Source organism: Ranitomeya variabilis, chromosome 1 (genome assembly GCF_051348905.1).
Source record: "Ranitomeya variabilis isolate aRanVar5 chromosome 1, aRanVar5.hap1, whole genome shotgun sequence".
In the NCBI taxonomy this organism is placed as follows: domain Eukaryota; kingdom Metazoa; phylum Chordata; class Amphibia; order Anura; family Dendrobatidae; genus Ranitomeya; species Ranitomeya variabilis.
In genome coordinates, this window is record NC_135232.1 from 964,872,404 (window position 1) to 964,890,497 (window position 18,094).

Below are 18,094 nucleotides of genomic sequence, written 5' to 3' on the forward strand. Positions count from 1 at the left end.
TGCTGCTTTGCAAAAACCTGAGACTATTACCCAGGCCTCCCTGGTTGAGCTAAGATATTATTTGAACTGCCTTATAAGCATATCTATCTGTGTTTGGACTAAAACAAGGACTTATTTGTGTCAAGTATCCTCAAGAATAATTGTGCTTCATAGACTTTCTGTGTGATTGCATTTTCCTCTGAAGTTTCCTATAGACTGCTAAGCTGTGTTTAATATTTACACCAAGTGTTGTGGACTTGAGTTTCTCTCTGCACCTGTTTGAATCACCGTGTGATAATATAGACTTTACCACTTATAAAACTGTGTCCTGTAGTTGTCTTGTTCCACGCAAAGAGTCTCCTGAGTTATCCCCTATAATTATTACAGGATACTCTAGCCACAAAATAGGAGACTGCTGGAACAATGACTGCAGAGAGCAGATTAGAGCAGATGTTTTCCATAATTAGATCAATGCAGAAAGATGTGGAAGGTCTGCAAAAGAAGTTTGGAAGCTTTGAACACAATCAACAAGTGTTTGGACAGACTTTGCAGGACTTAAGCACCCGCATGGCAGCCCAGGAAAACAAACTTGCTGGCATAGAGTCCCAGTATGAATGGGCTTTTCAGAACATAAGCACGCAAATAGCTGCACAAGCGACTTTACCCTCTGGGCAACCGCCACCAGCTAGCCCACCTAAGTTGCCCCCATTCAGATTTAATGGTGATCGCGACAAATTTTGTGGCTTTGTGAATCAATGTATGCTATATTTTGATGTGCATGCTGACCGTTTTCCTAATGATAGATCCAAAGTATTGTGTGTAATAATGCTGCTGACCGCACGAGCGCTCGCCTGGGCGAATCCGATGATTGAGTCTCGTGACCCACGGTTAAATAACTTGGATGATTTCTTGGCCGCTATGGCATTAATGTTTGATGACCCTAATCGCCGTGTAACCGCTGAATCTGCTTTATTGTCTTTACGCCAGGCTAAACGTTCTGTTATTGAGTATGCTACTGAATTCAGGAGATTAGCGGTAGATACCAATTGGGACAGTTATGCACAATTGCCTATTTTTAAAAGGGGTCTGTCTAGCTCGCTCCATATGGATACCTCTGTGGATGGATACCATGTTTTGGCATAGGTGGTTTTCCTTTATTGGATGCTGCCCTTCCCGTGGTTGTTCCTTCCCGGTGAAAGACCTGGCTATTCATTGCTTGTGTTGAGAAACATGTGATGGTGTCTCCGTGGCTTTTCTACATGCATTTGCATATTTCCCATCAGGGATGGGGGCAGTGTTCTGGAACACTGCGTTGAGAAACACGTGATGGTGTCTCCGCGGTGTTGGATGTTTTGATCTACCCGAGGTCATTCACCCTTATGTTTATAGTCTTTTCACTAGGCACTGCTCCTAATAGCCAGTTTCCTACTCCACACTAAGGGGCAAATACCCCGAAACAGCTGTCTGTGGATGGATACCATGTTTTGGCATAGGTGGTTTTCCTTTATTGGATGCTGCCCTTCCCGTGGTTGTTCCTTCCTGGTGAAAGACCTGGCTATTCATTGCTTGCGTTGGGAAACACGTGATGGTATCTCCGTGGCTTTTCTACATACATTGGGTTTTTGTCACCGGGATTTTGTGCTTTGCAGCGTTTTTTTACATAGAGCATGTCACTTTTTTCAGCGTTTTTACAGCATTTTTCAGCCATTGACTTAAATGGATGGTGAAAAAATGCTGCAAATACGCAGGTTGACTTTTTTTGCAGCGTATTTGCTGCAGAAAAGTCAAGGACAGCCGGATGTGACCTCACACTAGGCTCCGCTACTTCTAGATGGCAGGCTACATGATGCGTCCACACAGCCTGTCATCCAGCAGAGCGGACCCGAACCCCATTCACTTGAATGGGGGGTCTGACATTACAGTGTTTGACATTCTGTCATATGCATGACAGCGCGGCAAACACCGCTTCTGATCGGCGGTGAAATCATCCCCGCCGGTCAAAGAGCCGCGTTTCCCACGCTGTCAGAAGACAGTGGGAGCACTCAGCTACGGCTCCTATCATCCGACACCTGCTGCCTCTAATGACATTGAGTAGCGATGAGCGAATATACTCATTACTCGAGATTTCCCGAGCGTGCTCAGGTGTCCTCCGAGTATTTTTTTAGATTTAGTTTTTATTGCCGCAGCTGAATGATTTACATCTGTTAGCCAGCATAAGTACATGTGGGGGTTGCCTGGTTGCTAGGGAATCCCCACATGTACTTATGCTGGCTAACAGATGTAAATCATTCAGCTGTGGCAATAAAAACTAAATCTCCGAGCACTAAAAAATACTCGGAGGACCCCCGAGCGTGCTCGAGAAATCTCGACTAACGAGTATATTCGCTCATCACTAACAGTGAGAACAGGAGCGGCGGATGGGAGTATTCATCTGCCCCTCCTGCGCTATAAATAAATAATAAAAAAAAACTGGCATGGGTTCCCCTTTATTTTTGATAACCAGCCGGGATAACTCACAGCTGGGGGCTGCAACCCTCAGCTGTCAGCTTCAGAAAGGCTGGTTATCAAGAATAAAGAGTTCCCCACGCTGTATATTTTCAATTATTTTAAACAATGCAGGAGAGTCGGACGAGTGTAATGCAAGTGTCATTCCCAGCAGGGTTGAACTGCGGTGAACTCGTCTCTGCACCGTGCGACTTTCTCACGCTGCTAGTGGGGATCTCACCGAGGTCACCGCAGTTCAGCCCGGCTGGGAACGCAGCCTCAGTGATGTCACCGCTAGTCACTGATGCTGCACTCTCAGCAGCTCAGTCACCAGTGGTTCTCAGCCTGGACGGAGACATCTTGGCACCGTCATGGTTGAAAACTAATTATCCCCCAGACATGGATTATGGCATGGGACAGAACGATGGACAGGTGAAGGATTTTTTTTTTTTGTTTATTACAGGAGAATGAGGGCTTCGGAGGAATTAGGCGAGATCATAAGTATGGTTTAATTAGGAATATTAAGAGTCTGTGTCATTTTTTCAATTAAAGAACTTTATTCTGGGTGTCTGTGTTTCCTTACAATGTGACTATGGGGTTAGTAATGGGGGCCTCTTTTTTAAATTATTTATTTAATTAAAAAATACAGTGTGGGGATCCCTCTATTCTTGATAACTAACCTTGCTGACAGCTGAGGGTTGCAGCACCCAGCTGTGAGTTTTACCTGGCTGGTTAACAAAAATACATGGGAACCCATGCCGGTTTTAACCCCTTAATCCCATATGACGTATATCCCGTCGAGGTGACCTGGGACTTAATTCCCAGTGACGGGCTAGTACGTCATAGGCGATGAGCCGCACTCACAGGGGGAGCGCGGCCGATCGCCGCCGGGTGTCAGCTGATTATTACAGCTGACATCCGGCACTATGTGCCAGTAGTGGTCACGGACCGCTCCCGGCACACTGCGATCAAAGATGATCGCAGCGTTCCGGCGGCACAGGGAAGCATCGCGTGGGGGGGGGGCTCCCTGCGTGCTTCCCTAAGACCCTCGGAACGCGATGTGATTGCGTTGCTCCGAGGGTCTCCTACCTCCTCCTCCCTGCAGGCCGCTGATCCAAAATGGCCGCGGGGGGCCTTCCAGGTCCTGCAGGGAGGTGGCCTCCCTGCAGTGCCTGTGTGATCGCTGATCTGACACAGTGCACTGCAAAGTGGCAGATCAGCGATCTTTCACTATGCAGTGATGTCCCCCCCCCGCAGCAATGTAAAACAGTAAAATAAAAAAAATTTACATGTGTAAAAAAAATAAATATATTCCTACATAAATAAAAAAAATATTGTTCCAATAAATACATTTCTTTATCAAAATAAAAAAACAAACAATAAAAGTACACATATCGCTGCGTCCGTAACGACCCAACCTATAAAACTGTCCCACCAGTTAACCCCTTCAGTGAACACTGTAAAAAAAAAGAGGCAAAAAACAACACTTTATTACCCTACCGCCGAACAAAAAGTGGAATAACACGCGATCAAAAAGACGGATATAAATAACCATGGTACCGCTGAAAATGTCAGCTTGTCCCGCAAATTACGAGCTGCCACACAGCATCATCAGCGAAAAAATAAAAAGTTATAATCCTCAGAATAAAGCGATGCAAAAATAATAATTTTTTATATAAAATAGTTTTTATCGTATAAAAGTATCAAAACATAAAAAAGATATAAATGAGGTATCGCTGTAATCGTACTGACCTGAAGAATAAAACTGCTTTATCAATTTTACCAAACGTGGAACGGCATGAACGCCCCCCCCCCCACCAGAAATTCATGAATAGCTGGTTTTTGGTCACTCTGCCTCACAAAAGTCGGGATAAAAAGCGATCAAAAAATATCACGTGCCCAAAAATGGTACCAATAAAAACGGCTACTCGTCCCGCAAAAAACAAGACCTAACAAGACTCAGTGGGCCAAAATATGGAAAAATTATAGCTCTCAAAATGTAGAGACGCAAAAACTATTTTTTGCAATAAAAAGAGTCTTTTAGTGTGTGACGGCTGCCAATCATAAAAATCCGCTAAAAAACCCGCTATAAAAGTAAATCAAACCCCCCTTCATCACCCCCTTAGTTAGAAAAAAAATAATAAAATTTTAACCCCTTCCCGACCCATGACGCCACGTAGGCGTCATGATAAGTCGGTGCCAATCCGACCCATGACGCCTATGTGGCGTCATGGAATGATCGCGTCCCTGCAGATCGGGTGAAAGGGTTAACTCCAATTTCACCCGATCTGCAGGGACAGGGGGAGTTGTACTTTAGCCCAGGGGGGGTGGCTTTGCCCCCACGTGGCTACGATCGCTCTGATTGGCTGTTGCACTTTCAACAGCCAATCAGAGCAATTTGCAATATTTCACCTATGAAAATGGTGAAATATTGCAATCCAGCCCTGGCCGATGCTGCAATATAATCGGCCATGGCTGGAAATCCAGATCTGCCACCCCCCCACCGCCACCGATCTCCTCCCCAGTCCTTCGTTCTGTCCCGTACTCACCTTCATCCGCCTGTCCGCTCCCCTGTCCTCCTGTCCGCTCCCCCCGTGCTCCGATCCACCCCCCCTGTGCTCCGATCCACCACCCCCTCATACTTACCGATCCTCCCGGAGTCCGTCCGTCCTCTCCCTGGGCGCCGCCATCTTCCAAAATGGCGGGCGCATGCGCAGTGCGCCCGCCGAATCTGCCGGCCGGCAGATTCGTTCCATGTACATTTTGATCACTGTGATAGGTTTTATCACAGTGATCAAAATAAAAAAATAGTAAATGAACCCCCCCCTTTATCACCCCCATAGGTAGGGACAATAATGAAATAAAGAAAATATTTTTTTTTTCCACTAGGGTTAGAACTAGGGTTAGATCTAGGGTTAGGGGTAGGGTTAGGAGTAGGGGTAGGGATAGGGGTAGAGTTAGTACTAGGGTTAGCGTTAGAATTAGGCTATGTGCATACGGTGCGGATTTGGCTGCGGATCCGCAGCGGATTGGCCGCTGCGGATTCGTAGCCGTGTTCCATCAGGTTTACAGTACCATGTAAACCTATGGAAAACCAAATCCGCTGTGCCCATGGTGCGGAAAATACGGAAGCACGGAAATGCTGCGTTGTATTTTCCGCAGCATGTCAATTCTTTGTGCGGATTTCGCAGCGTTTTACACCTGTTCCTCAATAGGAATCCGCAGGTGAAATCCGCATAAAGAACACTGGAAAGCCGCGGTAAATCCGCAGGTAAAACGCAGTGCCTTTTACCTGTGGATTTTTCAAAAATGGTGCGGAAAAATCGCACACGAATCCGCAACGTGGGCACATAGCCTTAGGGTTGGAATTAGAGTTAGGGTTGGAATTAAGGCTAGGGTTGGAAATAGGGTTAAGAATAGGCTTGTGGTTAGGGTTAGGCGTGTGTTGGGGTTAAAGTTGTGGATAGGGTTGGGGTTAGGGTTAGGGTTGGGATTAGGGTTAGGGTTGTGGTTAGGGGTGTGTTAGGGTTAGGGTTGGGATTAGGGTTATGGCTAGAGTTGGGATTAGGGTTAGGGGTGTGTTGGGGTTAGTGTTGGAGTTAGAATTGAGGGGTTTCCACTGTTTAGGCACATCAGGGGTCTCCAAACGCAACATGGCGCCACCATTGATTCCAGCCAATCTTGCATTCAAAAAGTCAAATGGTGCTCCCTCCCTTCCGAGCCCCGACGTGCGCCCAAACAGTGGTTTACCCCCACATATGGGGTACCAGTGTACTCAGGACAAACTGGACAACAACTATTGGGGTCCAATTTCTCCTGTTACCCTTGTGAAAATAAAAAATTGCTTGCTAAAACATCATTTTTTAGGAAAGAAAAATGATTTATTTTCACGGCTCTGCGCTGTAAACCTCTGTGAAGCACTTGGGGGATCAAAGTGCTCACCACATATCTGTTATGATCCCAATGGCAGGAGACCTCAAAGATTACAGCAAAGTCTGCAAAACATAAATACCAGCTCATAGGGAAGTGGTAACTAGGCTGACCATATACCTGATCCTAGCGCAAACACTAACAGCAGCTGGGGAACGTGCCTACGTTGATTCTAGACGTCTCGCGCCAGCCGGAGAACTAACTACCCCTATCAGGGAAAATAAGACCTCTCTTGCCTCCAGAGAAAAGACCCCAAAGTAATACAAGCCCCCAACAAATAATAACGGTGAGGTAAGAAGAAAAGACAAACGTAAGAATGAACTAGATTTAGCAAAGAGAGGCCCACTGACTAATAGCAGAATATAGTAAGAAGACTTATATGGTCAGCAAAAAACCCTGCAAAATATCCACGCTGAATATCCAAGAACCCCCAAACCGACTGACGGTGTGGGGGGAGAATATCAGCCCCCCTAGAGCTTCCAGCAATAACAGGAATCACATATTGTACAAGCTGGACAAAAAATATGAACAATGCAAATGATCAAGAGTACAAAAGCAGAACTTAGCTTATCTTGCAAAGAACCAGGACCTGAAGACAGGAGCAAACAGAAGTGAACTGATTACAACGATGCCAGGCACTGGACTGAGAATCCAGGAAGTTTAAATAGCAACACCCCAGGCCTAACGAAGCAGGTGAGCACCAACCTGGTAAAAGACAATCCAAGTGCCAAATCACAAGTGACCACAAGAGGGAGCCAAAAAGTATAGTTCACAACACATATCTAGATAAGTTCCTTGGAGGGTCCAGTTTCCAAAATGGGGTCACTTGTGGGGGGTTTCTACTGTTTAGGCACATCAGGGGCTCTGCAAAAGTAACATGATGCCCACAGACCATTCCATCAAAGTCTGCATTCCACAACGTCACTACTTCCCTTCCGAGCCCCGGCATGTGCTCAAACAGTGGTTTTCCCCCACATATGGGGTATCAGCGTACTCAGGAGAAATTGGACCCCAAAAGTTGTTGTCCAGTTTCTTCTGTTACCCTTGGGAAAATAAAAAATTGTGAGAAATTTTGAGAAAAGAAAAATTATTTTTTATTTTCATGGCTCTGCGTTATAAACTTCTGTGAAGCACTTGGGGGTTCAAAGTGCTCACCACACATCTAGATTAGTTCCTTGGGAGGTCTAGTTTCCAAAATGGGGTCACTTGTGGGGGAGCTCCAATGTTTAGGCACACAGGGGCTCTCCAAACGCGACATGGTGTCCGCTAATAATTGGAGCTAATTTTCCATTCAAAAAGCCAAATGGCGTGCCTTCCCTTCCGAGCCCTGCCGTGCGCCCAAACAGTGGTTTACCCCAACATATGGTGTATCATCGTACTCAGGACAAACTGGACAACAACATTTGGGGTCCAATTTCTCCTGTTACCCTTGGGAAAATAAAAAATTCCGGGCTAAAAATCATTTTTGAGGAAAGAAAAATTATTTTTTATTTTCACGGCTCTGCGGTATAAACTTCTGTGAAGCACCTGGGGGTTTAAAGTGCTAACTATGCATCTAGATAAGTTCCTTGGGGGGTCTAGTTTCCAAAATGGAGTCACTTGTAGGGGAGCTCCAATGTTTAGGCACACAGGGGCTCTCCAAACGCGACATGGTGTCCGCTAACGATTGGAGCTAATTTTCCATTCAAAAAGTCAAATGGCGCGCCTTCCCTTCCGAGCCTTGCCGTGCACCCAAACAGTGGTTTACCCCCACATATGAGGTATCGGCGTACTCAGGAGAAATTGCCCAACAAATTTTAGGATCCATTTTATCCTGTTGCCCATGTGAAAATGAAAAAATTGAGGCTAAAAGAAATTTTGTGTGGAAAAAAGTACTTTTTCATTTTTACGGATCAATTTGTGAAGCACCTGAGGGTTTAAAGTGCTCACTATGCTTCTAGATAAGTTCCTTGGGGGGTCTAGTTTCCAAAATGGGCTCATTTGTTGGGGAGCTCCAATGTTTAGGCACACAGGGGCTTTCCAAACGCGACATGGTGTCCGCTAACGATGGAGATAATTTTTCATTCAAAAAGTCAAATGGCGCTCCTTCCCTTCCGAGCCCTGCCGTGCGCCCAAACAGTGCTTTACCCCCACATATGAGGTATCAGCGTACTCAGGACAAATTGGACAACAACGTTCGTGGTCCAGTTTCTCCTTTTACCCTTGGGAAAATAAAAAAATTGTTGCTAAAAGATCATTTTTGTGACTAAAAAGTTAAATGTTCATTTTTTCCTTCCATGTTGCTGCTGCTGCTGTGAAACACCTGAAGGGTTAATAAACTTCTTGAATGTGGTTTTGAGCACCTTGAGGGGTGCAGTTTTTAGAATGGTGTCACTTTTGGGTATTTTCAGCCATATAGAACCCTCAAACTGACTTCAAATGTGAGGTGGTCCCTAAAAAAATGGTTTTGTAAATTTTGTTGTAAAAATGAGAAATCACTGGTCAAATTTTAACCCTTATAACTTCCTAGCAAAAAAAAAATGTGTTTCCAAAATTGTGCTGATGTAAAGTAGACATGTGGGAAATGTTATTTATTAACTATTTTGTGTCACATAACTCTCTGGTTTAACAGAATAAAAATTCAAAATGTGAAAATTGCGAAATTTTCAAAATTTTCGCCAAATTTCCATTTTTTCACAAATAAACTCAGAAATTATCGACCTAAATTTACCACTAACATGAAGCCCAATATGTCTCAGAATCGCTAGGATCCGTTGAAGCGTTCCTGAGTTATTACCTCATAAAGGGACACTGGTCAGAATTGCAAAAAACGGCCAGGTCATTAAGGTCAAAATAGGCTGGGTCATGAAGGGGTTAAAAGATGTATGTATTTCCATTTTCCCGTTAGGGTTGGGGCTAAAGTTAGGGTTGGGGCTACAGTTAGGGTTAGGGTTGGGGCTAAAGTTAGGGTTAGGGTTGGGGCTACAGTTAGGGTTGGGGCTAAAGTTAGGGTTAGGGCTGGGGCTAAAGATAGGGTTAGGGTTGGGGCTACAGTTAGGGTTGGGGCTAAAGTTAGGGTTGGGGCTACAGTTAGGGTTAGGGCTAAAGTTAGGGTTAGGGTTGGGTCTAAAGTTATGGTTAGGGATGGTGTTGTGAATTTGCTTTTTGCTCCCTCTAGTGGTTACTAGTTTTTTGACTCTGGTTTTTCTGTCATTCCTTTTATCCGCACCTGGGTCGTTAGTTAGGGGTGTTGCTATATAAGCTCCCTGGACCTTCAGTTCAATGCCTGGCAACGTAGTTATCAGAGCTAGTCTGCTGTGCTCTTGTCTACTGATCCTGGTTCCAGTTATATCAGCTTAGTCTGCCTTTTGCTTTTTGCTATTTGTTTTGGTTTTGTATTTTTGTCCAGCTTATTGCAAATCTATATCCTGACCTTTGCTGGAAGCTCTAGGGGGCTGGTGTTCTCCCCCCGGACCGTTAGACGGTTCGGGGGTTCTTGAATTTCCAGTGTGGATTTTGATAGGGTTTTTGTTGACCATATAAGTTACCTTTCTTTATTCTGCTATCAGTAAGCGGGCCTCTCTGTGCTAAACCTGATTCATTTGTGTGTTTGTCATTTCCTCTTACCTCACCGTCATTATTTGTGGGGGGCTTCTATCCAGCTTTGGGGTCCCCTTCTCTGGAGGCAAGAAAGGTCTTTGTTTTCCTCTACTAGGGGTAGCTAGATTCTCCGGCTGGCGCGTGTCATCTAGAATCAACGTAGGAATGATCCCCGGCTACTTCTAGTGTTGGCGTTAGGAGTAGATATATGGTCAACCCAGTTACCACTGCCCTATGAGCTGGATTTTTGTATTCTGCAGACTTCCACGTTCCTCTGAGACCCTCGCCATTGGGGTCATAACAGTTTGCCAGGCCAGTATTAAATGTTTAATGCATTGCAGAAGAGGGATTATAAGAAAGAAGATTCTGAGTTTTTTTTTTTTTTTTTTTCTTCTTCCCCTTTACCTCAGAGTGGCTATGCTTGCTGCAGACATGAATGTCCAGACCTTGATTACAAGTGTGGACCAGCTGGCTACTCGTGTGCAGGGCATACAAGACTATGTTATCAGAAATCCTAGGTCAGAACCTAAAATACCGATTCCTGAACTGTTTTCCGGAGACAGGTTTAAGTTTAGGAATTTCGTGAATAATTGTAAATTGTTTTTGTCCCTGAGACCCTGTTCATCAGGAGATTCTGCTCAGCAAGTAAAAATTGTTATTTCGTTCTTACGGGGCGACCCTCAGGATTGGGCTTTTTCGCTGGCGCCAGGAGATCCGGCATTGGCTGATGTTGATGCGTTTTTTCTGGCGCTCGGTTTACTTTATGAGGAACCCAATCTTGAGATTCAGGCAGAAAAGGCCTTGCTGTCTATGTCTCAGGGGCAGGACGAGGCTGAAGTGTATTGCCAAAAATTTCGGAAATGGTCCGTGCTGACACATTGGAACGAGTGTGCACTGGCCGCTAATTTTAGAAATGGCCTTTCTGAAGCCATTAAGAATGTTATGGTGGGTTTTCCCATTCCCACAGGTCTGAATGATACTATGGCACTGGCTATTCAAATTGACCGGCGGTTGCGGGAGCGCAAAACCGCAAATTCCCTCATGGTGTTGTCTGAACAGACACCTAATTCGGTGCAATGTGATAGAAAAACCGCAAATTCCCTCATGGTGTTGTCTGAACAGACACCTGATTTAATGCAATGTGATAGAATCCTGACTAGAAATGAGCGGAAAATTCATAGACGCCGGAATGGCTTGTGCTACTACTGTGGTGATTCTACACATGTTATCTCAGCATGCTCTAAACGTATAGCTAAGGTTGTTAGTCCTGTCACCGTTGGTAATTTGCAACCTAAATTTATTCTGTCTGTAACTTTGATTTGCTCACTGTCATCTTATCCTGTCATGGCGTTTGTAGATTCAGGTGCTGCCCTGAGTCTCATGGATCTCTCATTTGCTAAGCGCTGTGGATTTACTCTTGAACCATTAGAAAATCCTATTCCTCTTAGGGGTATTGATGCTACACCATTGGCAGCAAATAAACCGCAGTATTGGACACAGGTTACCATGTGCATGACTCCTGAACACCGCGAGGTGATACGTTTCCTGGTTTTACATAAAATGCATGATTTGGTCGTTTTAGGGCTGCCATGGTTACAGACTCATAATCCAGTCCTGGACTGGAAGGCTATGTCAGTCTCAAGTTGGGGCTGTCGTGGTATTCATGAGGATTCCCTGCCTGTGTCTATTGCTTCTTCTACGCCTTCGGAAGTTCCGGAGTATTTGTCTGATTATCAGGATGTCTTCAGTGAGTCTGAGTCCAGTGCACTGCCTCCTCATAGGGACTGTGACTGTGCTATAGATTTGATCCCAGGCAGTAAATTTCCTAAGGGAAGACTGTTTAATCTGTCGGTACCTGAACATACCGCTATGCGTTCATATATCAAGGAGTCTCTGGAGAAAGGACATATTCGTCCGTCTTCTTCCCCTCTTGGTGCGGGATTCTTTTTTGTGGCAAAAAAGGACGGATCTTTGAGACCTTGTATTGATTATCGGCTTTTAAATAAGATCACTGTCAAATTTCAGTATCCTTTACCGCTGTTGTCTGACTTGTTTGCCCGGATTAAGGGTGCCAAGTGGTTCACCAAGATAGACCTTCGTGGTGCGTACAACCTTGTGCGCATTAAGCAAGGTGATGAATGGAAAACCGCATTCAATACGCCCGAAGGTCATTTTGAGTACTTGGTGATGCCTTTTGGGCTCTCCAATGCGCCTTCAGTTTTTCAGTCCTTTATGCATGACATTTTCCGGAAGTATCTGGATAAATTTTTGATTGTTTATCTGGATGATATTTTGTTTTTTTCTGATAATTGGGATTCGCATGTGGAGCAGGTCAGGTTGGTCTTTAAAATTTTGCGTGAAAATTCTTTGTTTGTCAAGGGCTCAAAGTGTCTCTTTGGTGTACAGAAGGTTCCCTTTTTGGGGTTCATTTTTTCCCCTTCTGCTGTGGAGATGGACCCAGTCAAGGTCCGAGCTATTCTTGATTGGACTCAGCCCTCGTCAGTTAAGAGTCTTCAGAAGTTCTTGGGCTTCGCTAACTTCTACCGTCGTTTTATCGCTAATTTTTCTAGCATTGTGAAACCTTTGACGGATATGACCAAGAAGGGCTCCGATGTAGCTAACTGGGCTCCTGCTGCCGTGGAGGCTTTCCAGGAGTTGAAACGCCGGTTTACTTCGGCGCCTGTTTTGTGCCAGCCTGACGTCTCACTTCCCTTTCAGGTTGAGGTGGATGCTTCGGAGATTGGGGCAGGGGCCGTTTTGTCGCAGAGAGGCCCTGGTTGCTCTGTTATGAAACCTTGTGCCTTTTTCTCCAGGAAGTTTTCGCCTGCCGAGCGAAATTATGATGTGGGCAATCGGGAGTTGTTGGCCATGAAATGGGCATTTGAGGAGTGGCGTCATTGGCTCGAGGGTGCTAAGCATCGTGTGGTGGTCTTGACTGATCACAAAAATCTGATGTATCTCGAGTCTGCTAAACGCCTTAATCCGAGACAGGCCCGCTGGTCATTGTTTTTCTCCCGCTTTGATTTTGTTGTCTCGTATTTACCAGGTTCGAAGAATGTGAAGGCCGATGCTCTTTCTAGGAGCTTTGTGCCTGATGCTCCTGGAGTCGCTGATCCTGTTGGTATTCTTAAAGATGGAGTTATCTTGTCAGCTATTTCTCCGGATCTGCGACGTGTGTTGCAGAGATTTCAGGCTGATAGGCCTGAGTCTTGTCCACCTGACAGACTGTTTGTCCCGGATAAGTGGACCAGCAGAGTCATTTCCGAGGTTCATTCCTCGGTGTTGGCAGGTCACCCGGGAATTTTTGGCACCAGAGATCTGGTGGCCAGGTCCTTTTGGTGGCCTTCCTTGTCAAGGGATGTGCGGTCATTTGTGCAGTCCTGTGGGACTTGTGCTCGAGCTAAGCCTTGCTGTTCTCGTGCCAGCGGTTTGCTCTTGCCCTTGCCTGTCCCGAAGAGACCTTGGACACATATCTCCATGGATTTCATTTCTGATCTTCCGCTATCTCAGGGCATGTCCGTTATCTGGGTGATATGCAGTGGCGTAACTACAAAGTTATGGGCCCCGGTGCGAACTTCCAAATGGGGCCCCCCCCCTACCCCCCCCCCCCCCACCTTCCCCCGCCCCCACAACCCCCCCACCTTCCCCTGCCCCGCTTCCCCTAGATACGCCTCGGACTGTTGCAGGAATCTCCTGCACTGCAACATGGTGTTGGGTGCCAGCACAGCCCGCACAGTGGTATATCCAGCACAGCCCGCACAGTGGTATATCCAGCACAGCCCGCACAGTGGTATATCCAGCACAGACCGCACAGTGGTATATCCAGCACAGACCGCACAGTGGTATATCCAGCACAGCCCTCACAGTGGTATATCCAGCACAGCCCGCACAGGGGTATATACAGCACAGCCCGCACAGGGGTATATACAGCACAGCCAGCACAGGGGGTATATACAGCACAGCCCTCACAGTGGTATATCCAGCACAGCCCGCACAGTGGTATATACAGCAGAGCCCGCACAGTGGTATATACAGCAGAGCCCGCACAGTGGTATATACAGCACAGCCCGCACAGTGGTATATACAGCACAGCCCGCACAGTGGTATATCCAGCACAGCCCGCACAGTGGTATATACAGCAGAGCCCGCACAGGGATATATAGAGCACAGCCCGCACAGTGGTATATCCAGCAGAGCCCGCACAGTGGTATATACAGCACAGCCCGCACAGTGGTATATACAGCACAGCCCGCACAGTGGTATATACAGCAGAGCCCGCACAGTGGTATATACAGCAGAGCCCGCACAGTGGTATATACAGCACAGCCCGCACAGTGGTATATACAGCACAGCCCGCAGTGGTATATAGAGCACAGCCCGCACAGTGGTATATACAGCAGAGCCCGCACAGTGGTATATACAGCACAGCCCGCACAGTGGTATATACAGCACAGCCCGCAGTGGTATATAGAGCACAGCCCGCACAGTGTTATATACAGCAGAGCCCGCACAGTGGTATATAGAGCACAGCCCGCACAGTGGTATATACAGCACAGCCCGCACAGTGTTATATACAGCAGAGCCCGCACAGTGGTATATAGAGCACAGCCCGCACAGTGTTATATACAGCAGAGCCCGCACAGGGGTATATAGAGCACAGCCCGCACAGTGGTATATACAGCACAGCCCGCACAGTGTTATATACAGCAGAGCCCGCACAGTGGTATATCCAGCACAGCCCGCACAGTGTTATATACAGCAGAGCCCGCACAGTGGTATATACAGCAGAGCCCGCACAGTGGTATATACAGCAGAGCCCGCACAGGGATATATACAGCAGAGCCCGCACAGGGATATATACAGCACAGCCCCCACAGGGGTATATACAGCAGAGCCCGCACAGGGATATATAGAGCACAGCCCACATCTCATCCCCCCCCCCCCCCGATAATGGCCCCACAGTCCGGTTAAAAAGAAAAAAAAAAAAAACTCTCCTCACCTTTCCTTTTGCCCGCGCTGCTCCTGGCGGCTGCAGTCTGCCCAGGACACTGCAGGTGCGCGATGATATGACGTCATCGCGCACCCGCAGTGTACTGTCAGAGGCAGAGCGGGGAATGATGGGAGAGGAAGCGTCAGGTGACGCTCTCTCCTCCCATCATTGCATTGAACTATACCGGTGTCATAGACGCCGGTATAGTTAAATGCGGCGGCGGCGGCACTGGGGGGGGTTCCGGGGGAGGAACAGTGCAGCGGCCCACTACTGGCATCGGCTCTTCTGGCATTTGCCAGAAGTGCCCGATGGCCAGCCTGGCCCTGCTCAGACCTGCCGGCCCGGGGCCCCTGACCTGCGGGGCCCGGTCGCAATGGCGACCGCTGCGACCGCGGTAGTTACGCCCCTGGTGATATGTGATCGCTTCTCCAAGATGGTCCATTTGGTTCCTTTGCCTAAGCTGCCTTCCTCTTCCGATCTGGTTCCTGTGTTTTTCCAGAACGTGGTTCGTTTGCACGGCATCCCTGAGAATATTGTGTCAGACAGAGGATCCCAGTTCGTTTCCAGGTTCTGGCGATCCTTTTGTAGTAGGATGGGCATTGATTTGTCGTTTTCGTCTGCTTTCCATCCTCAGACTAATGGACAGACGGAGCGAACCAATCAGACTTTGGAGGCTTATTTGAGGTGTTTTGTCTCTGCTGATCAGGACGATTGGGTGACATTCTTGCCGTTGGCTGAGTTTGCCCTTAATAATCGGGCTAGTTCCGCCACCTTGGTTTCGCCTTTTTTCTGCAACTCTGGTTTCCATCCTCGCTTTTCTTCGGGTCATGTGGAGCCTTCTGACTGTCCTGGGGTGGATTCTGTGGTGGATAGGTTGCAGCAGATCTGGAATCATGTGGTGGACAACTTGAAGTTGTCACAGGAGAAGGCTCAGCGCTTTGCCAACCGCCGCCGCGGTGTGGGTCCCCGACTACGCGTTGGGGATTTGGTGTGGCTTTCTTCCCGCTTTGTTCCTATGAAGGTCTCTTCTCCCAAATTTAAACCTCGTTTTATTGGGCCTTACAAGATATTGGAAATCCTTAATCCTGTATCTTTTCGTCTGGATCTTCCTGTGTCGTTTGCTATTCACAATGTATTTCATAGGTCCTTGTTGCGGCGGTACATTGTGCCTGTAGTTCCTTCTGCTGAGCCTCCTGCTCCGGTGTTGGTTGAGGGCGAGTTGGAGTACGTGGTGGAGAAGATCTTGGATTCTCGCCTCTCCAGGCGGAGGCTTCAGTACCTGGTCAAGTGGAAGGGCTATGGTCAGGAGGATAATTCCTGGGTGGTCGCCTCTGATGTTCATGCGGCCGATTTAGTTCGTGCCTTTCATGCCGCTCATCCTGATCGCCCTGGTGGTCGTGGTGAGGGTTCGGTGACCCCTCACTAAGGGGGGGGTACTGTTGTGAATTTGCTTTTTGCTCCCTCTAGTGGTTACTAGTTTTTTGACTCTGGTTTTTCTGTCATTCCTTTTATCCGCACCTGGGTCGTTAGTTAGGGGTGTTGCTATATAAGCTCCCTGGACCTTCAGTTCAATGCCTGGCAACGTAGTTATCAGAGCTAGTCTGCTGTGCTCTTGTCTACTGATCCTGGTTCCAGTTATATCAGCTTAGTCTGCCTTTTGCTTTTTGCTATTTGTTTTGGTTTTGTATTTTTGTCCAGCTTATTGCAAATCTATATCCTGACCTTTGCTGGAAGCTCTAGGGGGCTGGTGTTCTCCCCCCGGACCGTTAGACGGTTCGGGGGTTCTTGAATTTCCAGTGTGGATTTTGATAGGGTTTTTGTTGACCATATAAGTTACCTTTCTTTATTCTGCTATCAGTAAGCGGGCCTCTCTGTGCTAAACCTGATTCATTTGTGTGTTTGTCATTTCCTCTTACCTCACCATCATTATTTGTGGGGGGCTTCTATCCAGCTTTGGGGTCCCCTTCTCTGGAGGCAAGAAAGGTCTTTGTTTTCCTCTACTAGGGGTAGCTAGATTCTCCGGCTGGCGCGTGTCATCTAGAATCAACGTAGGAATGATCCCCGGCTACTTCTAGTGTTGGCGTTAGGAGTAGATATATGGTCAACCCAGTTACCACTGCCCTATGAGCTGGATTTTTGTATTCTGCAGACTTCCACGTTCCTCTGAGACCCTCGCCATTGGGGTCATAACAGGATGGGGCTAAAGTTAGGGGTTGGATTACATTTACGGTTGGGATTACGGTTAGTGGTGTGGTTAGGGTTATGGTTGGGATTAGGGATAGGGGTGTGTTGGGGTTAGGGGTGTGGTTGGGATTAGGGCTAGGGGCTTGTTCGGGTTAGGGGTGTGGTTAGGGTTATGGTTAGGGTTGGGATTAGGGTTAGGGGTGTGTTTGGGTTAGGGTTTCAGTTAGAATTCGGGGGTTTCCACTGTTTAGGCACATCAGGGGCTCTCCAAACCCGACATGGCGTACGATGTCAATTCCAGCCAATTCTGCGTTGAAAAAGTAAAACAGTGCTCCTTCCCTTCCGAGCTCTCCCGTGCGCCCAAACAGGGGTTTACCCCAACATATGGGGTATCAGCGTACTCTGGACAAATGGGACAACAACTTTTGGGGTCCAATTTCTCCTGTTACCCTTGGGAAAATACAAAACTGGGGGCTAAAAAATAATTTTTGTGGTTAAAAAAAAAGGATTTTTTATTTTCACGGCTCTGCGTTATAAACTGTAGTGAAACACTTGGTGGGTCAAAGTGCTCACCACACATCTGGATAAGTTCCTTAGGGGGTCTACTTTCCAAAATGGTGTCACTTGTGGGGGGTTTCAATGTTTAGGCACATCAGGGGCTCTCCAAACGCGACATGGCATCCGATCTCAATTCCAGTCAATTTTGCATTGAAAAGTCAAACGGCGCTCCTTCCCTTCCGAGCTCTGCCATGCGCCCAAACAGTGGTTTACCCCCACCTATGGGGTATTGGTGTACTCAGCACAAATTGTACAACAATCTTTGGGTCCAATTTCTCTTGTTACCCTTGGTAAAATAAAACAAATTGGGGCTGAAGTAAATTTTTTGTGAAAAAAGTTAAATGTTCATTTTTTTTTAAACATTCCAAAAATTCCTGTGAAACATCTGAA